The sequence below is a fragment of the Panicum virgatum genome, chromosome 7K, assembly GCF_016808335.1.
Source record: "Panicum virgatum strain AP13 chromosome 7K, P.virgatum_v5, whole genome shotgun sequence".
Lineage (NCBI taxonomy): Eukaryota > Viridiplantae > Streptophyta > Magnoliopsida > Poales > Poaceae > Panicum > Panicum virgatum.
The window spans coordinates 21,114,985-21,121,507 of NC_053142.1; the positions used below are offsets into that span (position 1 = coordinate 21,114,985).

Genomic DNA, 6,523 nt, shown 5'->3' on the forward strand with positions numbered 1-6,523 from the left:
TCTTATTTTTGGATATTTCAGGCAATGAGACCTCCCGAGCAGCAGCTGCCTACTTCTGAGAGCAGTAAAAGGCGTGGCCAGTTTGATCATTCCTCAAGCACCATGCCCTGTTATCATGACGATCTAGCACCCCCTATGTGTTCTCGCTATCATCGTCCTATAGCTACAAATACATTGATTTGTCACTTCATCTTTGGAGGCCGGACGTTGGGAGGGATAATCCCTGTTCCTTCAACCTGACGACGTTTTATCTGCCAATAATGCTTCTGATTTGATTCCGCTGGAGTTGCGGCTAGCAAACAACTGATGGTGTTTGTCACTACTTTCAGGAGGTTGTGTGATGTGCATGTAATTAAAAACCACTTTGAACCATTTCTTGGAATCGTTCAAAAAAACCATTGCTTGGACTAGTGCCAAATAGACATGAAAGAAAAATAAATTACATTGTGTCGTGTTCAGTATTTCTTCTCCCATACTGTAGCGTGAGTACTAAATCTATATAACTGTCACTTGGAATTAAAGGCATTATGATGAAATTGAATCTTTTTGGTAAATTGGTTACATCATTGTGGTCAAAGCCACTATGGTAACTTGATTATTCTATTGTGGTAAACGGAACTTGTATTTTCCACCATTTTTCTACAGTAAGTTTATTATTTTCCATTGTGTCGTGTTCAGTATTTCTTCTCCCGTACTGTAGTGTGAGTACTAAATCTATCACTGTCACTAGGAGTTAAAGGCATCATGATCAAATTTAATCTTTTTTGGTAAATTGGTTACATCATTGTGATCAAAGCTAATATGGTAACTTGGTTATTCCATTGTGGTAAACGGCATTGGTATTTTCCACCACATTTCTACAGTAAGTGGATTATGCAATTGTGGTAATAGAAATGATACTGTGACAAATCTACGAGGTCACAATGTTAATAACTTGATCTTTATTTTGTATATATGCACTCTTGATGCACATGTCCTAATTTTGCATAACTGTAGCCAGCAAGAAGGGATCTTGCGAGCACAGTGCTCAATATTTACCTAAATACTTCCACGCATTATCACAACTATTTGGAGTAATTTGATCCTGGCCGTATAGTAACCAGATCCTCAGACGAGATCGCTGTCATATTGTGGTAACTCACCGTCCTAATTAGTAATGACTATTGTAGCTATAGTAACCAGTTACGCGAAACTTGCATGCATGCAGCTTGGATGGAAGGAACGACTGTGGCTTCAGTATGCAAGTACCCAAGTAGTATGTCCTGTATTCTCGTAAGAGCATCTCCAAGAGTTCCCCATCCCAAGTTGCCATTCTTATTTTTTTTGATAAAAACAGAAATCAAGTTGCCATTCTTATTATCGGTTTACAAGGTCCTGGATTAATTGGCGCTATCGGTGAAACAACAAAGGGTTCCCAACGGAGACAAATCAAGTGTACTAGTGTGTGGTCCAGGATACTCAGTTTGAACATGCATGTTCTATCTATACAAAAGCTATTGTAACGTCTTTGGTTCAAACGAGTCCTTGACATATACGAAAGATCATCTATCTGTAACAAACGTTATCACATAGGATATGGACTCTTCCAACGATTCCATCATCTAGAACTTGCAAGGAACAGATAACCATGAGCAACCTTTCAGAATCTGACAAGTGCAACTCCATTGCACTGATTGGCAAGTTAAAGATGACGGTTAAATTGGGTAGGCATGCGCTTATCAGAGATAGTTTTGCTTTTCGTTTTGTTACCATACTGTGAATTGAATGAATGAGTCAACAGCTAGTACTCTTCCTATGCTTGGTTGAACAGCATTAGTCAGTTCTGTTTAATTTAATCACCGCTCGTTTATATTAGAAATATATCAGTTCTTACTGAATACTAACAGTGAACTAAGTAACGAAATTAAGCTTTATTCTTGCTCATGTGCTTTTGGGCGGGCCTCATCCGATATTCCAATGGGCCCAAAGACTGTGCGGGACCCAGCTTTTTAGGTAAGCATATCTGCATGCATCGGTAACAACGCTTTGCCGCATGAGTCACGGCGCCGGCTCTGCCCAATAGAGGTGACCCAGTAACTTGGGCTCGCCTGCAGCCTCAAGCGGAATCGTGCGTGGCATGGTAAACCTGAGGCTCTCCTCCATGTTCAGCTCTCTCCACCGTCATGCCGTCAGGTAACCTCCAGGCGAACGCATGGAGCATGTTAGACAGGGTCAACTGCACAATCTTCAGCGCAAGGCCCATGCCCGGGCACATCCGGCGACCAGATCCGAACGGTAGCAGCTCGAAGTCCTGCCCCTTCACATCCACCGTGCTGCGGTCCAGGAATCGCTCTGGTCGGAACTCATTGGGCTCCTCCCACACAGAAGGGTCACGGCCGATGGCCCAGACGTTGACCGCCACGCAGGTGCCCGCCGGGATGCTGTAGCTACCCACAACTGCGTCCCTGCGGCACCGCCGTGGCGAAAGCAGTGGTGTAGCTGGATGCATGCGCATCGATTCCTTGATTACTGCCTGGAGGTATGGCAGACGGTCCCCCTCCGTGGGCAGACGGTCACGGCCGACGACGCGGTCTAGCTCCTCGGTGGCCATGGTGAGGGCCACTGGGTTCTTCAGCAGCTCCGATAGAGTCCACTCGATGGTCACCGCCGAGGTGTCCGTGCCGGCGCTGATGGTGTCCTGCATGCACCCATTCGCCAATGCAATTAATATAATCTCTTGGAGTCGGTGTGTGAAGGGCATCAACTAATTAATAACTAGTAAAACTAGTCCATCAACCTGTGCTTGTACGCGAGATAAGGACACAATTAGAGCATAGGATACATACTTATACTCTATACAAGTTTCACCTGCATCGATATTTACTTTTTTTTTCACTTTTCATGGCATGTCAATATGTATTGGACGGGTATTTCAATTGGACCCATTTTTGAGCAATATGTTCAACATAAAAAATGTTATTCTAATCTCTTCAACCAAACATGTATACCTAGTTTATATGATGATGCATATCAAGAAAGTATACCTTAACTTATTAATAATGGCAAAAATTGATATAATTAAGAATCATATATTGGTGTCCTTTGAGATTTTTGTTATAATGACATATGTAGACATAGATTTAGGGTTACTTCTAGTTTATTTTCCACTTGGAAGGTTTGTTTCAAATTTTCAAGGAATAAGTATTTTTAACAAAATCTGATTATGTGTTAATAAATAGTAAGATGAAGAAAATTTTGATATACTAGATACAAAATAGCGCCTAAGAGCCCAAAAATATCTCGAATAGGAATTCTAGGATTCGATTCTTTTACCGCATTGGGATACTTTGAATTCTTGAGTAAACCAATTCGAGAACAGTTGGATGCCGACAAAATCATCAAAGATGGATTACTTCTATTCAACAAGGTGCCAATAGCTTCTTGATGTTGGCTAAGTGATTGAATCAACGCCTCGGAATAAAAGGCACGTCGATATTTACTTTTTTTTTCACTTTGCATGGCACGCCAATATGTATTGGACGAGTATTTTAATTGTACCCATTTTTGAGCAATATGTTCAACATAAAAAATGCTATTCTAATCTCTTCAACCAAACATGTATACCTAGTTTAAATGATGATGCATATCAAGAAAGTATACCTTAATTTATTAGTAATGGCAAAAATTGATATAATTAAGAATCATATATTGGTGTCCTTTGAGAATTTTGTTGTAATGACATATGTAGACATAGATTTAGGGTTACTTCTAGTTTATTTCCATAAATGGGAAATTTGGATAATTTAGATGCAATTTTTTAGGCATCCATGTTTTCATAATGGCATAAATGGTTACTTTTTGAATATTATTTTTAGATTATATTAAGTTACTTTATAATGGAAGATGTGTTAATATAAAGGGTAAAGTCTTGTTTACACCAATTTTCAACCTTCAAAACAAAACCGGATAACGAGTATCATCCAACAATTGAAATCGGATAAGTTTGTCCCTTTGGCTCATTTCAAAGGTGGTTTTGTATGTTTTTAACATAATAAACAATCCTGGTTGAAAATCAAATGTAATTAAATTTAAATCAAGTAAATATGAAACTAGTACCTTTTCTTTCCTAAAAATATAATGCAATATATACGTTGTTGTTATATTTGAATCTTATTTATTAAAAATAATAGGCATAAATACAAGCAAACAAATACAAGGAATATAAAAATAATTGGATCCGAATAAGTGACAAGTTATGTTGCCTAGTTCGTCCCTTCTTCTCTCATTACTCCTGCATCCGTACTCTGGTATTTCCATTTACTAATGATAGTTGGGGTTGGCCTCGATTTAAAAATAAATAAATAACAAGTTGAGTGCCAATAGAAAGGTCATATTTCTAGGAAAATACTGACACATATTTTGTATTTTCTTATTTGAAATGAATTACTTATATTTTTATTATAACTTATATACTTTTAATTTAATAAAATGAAAAATCATATGTGAAATCATCAAAGACTTAAATTTGTCTGATTTTGATAGTTGGACGGTCTCTGTTACTCAATTTTGTAGTTGAAGGTTGGAAACTGAACTTTTATGAAAGTTCAAGACTGTAAACACGGACTTTCGTGTAATACAAATTAATTGTGTCACAACACCTTCTGTAATACTAGAGGTGGGTAATTTTATTTGAAAAGAATATAACAGATCACATGGTTAGGATGATTATAGGGTTTTGAATTTATGGCCCCATATTTCTGTTTTTTATGATAATCTATTTATTTTTAAACGTGTCTCATGGATTAATGTGAATAAATGGCTTGATATGTAGTATGTACCAGAATAAATGCCTTGATACCGTCCCGCTGGATGCGGACCTCCATGTCCGGGTCTTCATCGAGCTGCAGCAGCAGGTCAACCATGTCCTTCGCCACAAAGCCATCACCCTCGCGCCGACGACGCTCGATGTGCTCGTCCAGCACGTGTTCGAGGAACCTGTCCATCATCCTGCTGAGCCTCTTCGTCCTACCAATGTACCCCTGTAGGTCCAGCGGGTTAAGCCAGGGGATCACGTCGCCGATGTTGAGCGAGCCGGTGAGAACGAACAGCTCGACGATCATCCAACGGAACTCCTCCGGCGTCGTCACCGAGCTGGCCCCCTCCGCGACGTACTTCTTGCCCATCACCATGCGGGAGACGACGTTGAGGTTGAGCATGAGCAGGTGGTCCCTGAATGCCACCGCACGCCCCATTGATGAGGCCGCGTGCAGGTCGCGCAGCATGGCCTTCACCTCCTCGCGGCGGACATGTTCGTGCAGCTTGAGCTGCCTCTCGCTGAGGAGCTCGGTGTGCCAGAGCTTGCGCGCTTGGCGCCAGTACGCGCCGTAGGGCGCCCAGAACATGTCGGAGTAGTTGTAGAACAGGTACCTGCCAATGTTGAGCCTAGGCCGGTCGATAAACGCCTCGTCGTTGCTCTTGAGGAGCATCCGGGCGGCGTCGGCGGAGGAGCCGACAACGACGCGGACAGAGCCCACCCAGACGGACATCAGCGGGCCATACCGCAGGGAGAGCTCGTGGAGGGAGCGGTAAGTAAGCGGGCCGAGCAGGTTCAGGCTCCCGATGACCGGCCACGGCCTAGGGCCTGGCGGGAGACAATACTTGCGGTTCTGCCTGAATCGCAGGACCGTCGTTACGAAAACCATGGCGGCGAGAGCAATGGCAAGGAAGGAGAGTTCCATTGGCAACTACCCTGTGTTTGTTGTTGTGCAAATGAGTATCTGCCTGAAGTATATATTTATAAAGGAAAAAAGTCTTAAATTACTCCTCTCAACTATAGCCAAAGTCTGGATAGCCTGATAAACTATAACTTGGTTCAACTTACCCCCTAAACTATAATATTTAGTTCATTTTACCCTATAATATAATTTATCTTTTTTTTCTTTGTAGACAAGCTGAATTTCAATTTCAAATTTTGCAGAATAGTAGTGGATATCACAATGAATATTTAAAAGAGTTGTTAGTAGTTTTTCATCGTTATTTTCATATAATTTTGAACTCCAATGATTAATTTATTATTAATGATCCTAACCTATCGAAATAATGATAAAATAATTATGATATATTTTTTTAACATGTTTTATGATGTGTACAACCAACTTGTAAAATTTCAATTTAAAACTCCACCTATGCATGGAGAAATAAAAAAGACGAATTGTATTAGGGGGTAATTTGAACCGAAAGGCATAGTTTGATGGGTAAAACAAACTAAAAAATAGTTTAGAGGGTTATGTAGACTATGTCTATAGCTGTTGGGACCTATATAATAAGGGTTGTATCCATCATTGTCAAATCTTTATACAAAAATGTCCACCTGAAGTATAATTATACACGCATCCACACCGGCACCCATATACACGTTACCCTCGATAGCATCTCTAAGTAACCTGGCCATGCATAGTTCTTCAGATTTTCAAAAATCACCACAGATGCCACCGAATCCATGAGCATAAGTAGTGGCCTTAATTTCTTAAATAAACCTTGAACA

The 6,523-nt window shown here is 40.5% G+C and overlaps 1 pseudogene; it reads right to left on the reverse strand.

The window, feature by feature from the left end:
• Positions 1 to 1,922: 1,922 nt before the first annotated feature.
• LOC120642944 lies at positions 1,923 to 5,717 on the reverse strand (annotated as a pseudogene).
• Positions 5,718 to 6,523: the final 806 nt, after the last annotated feature.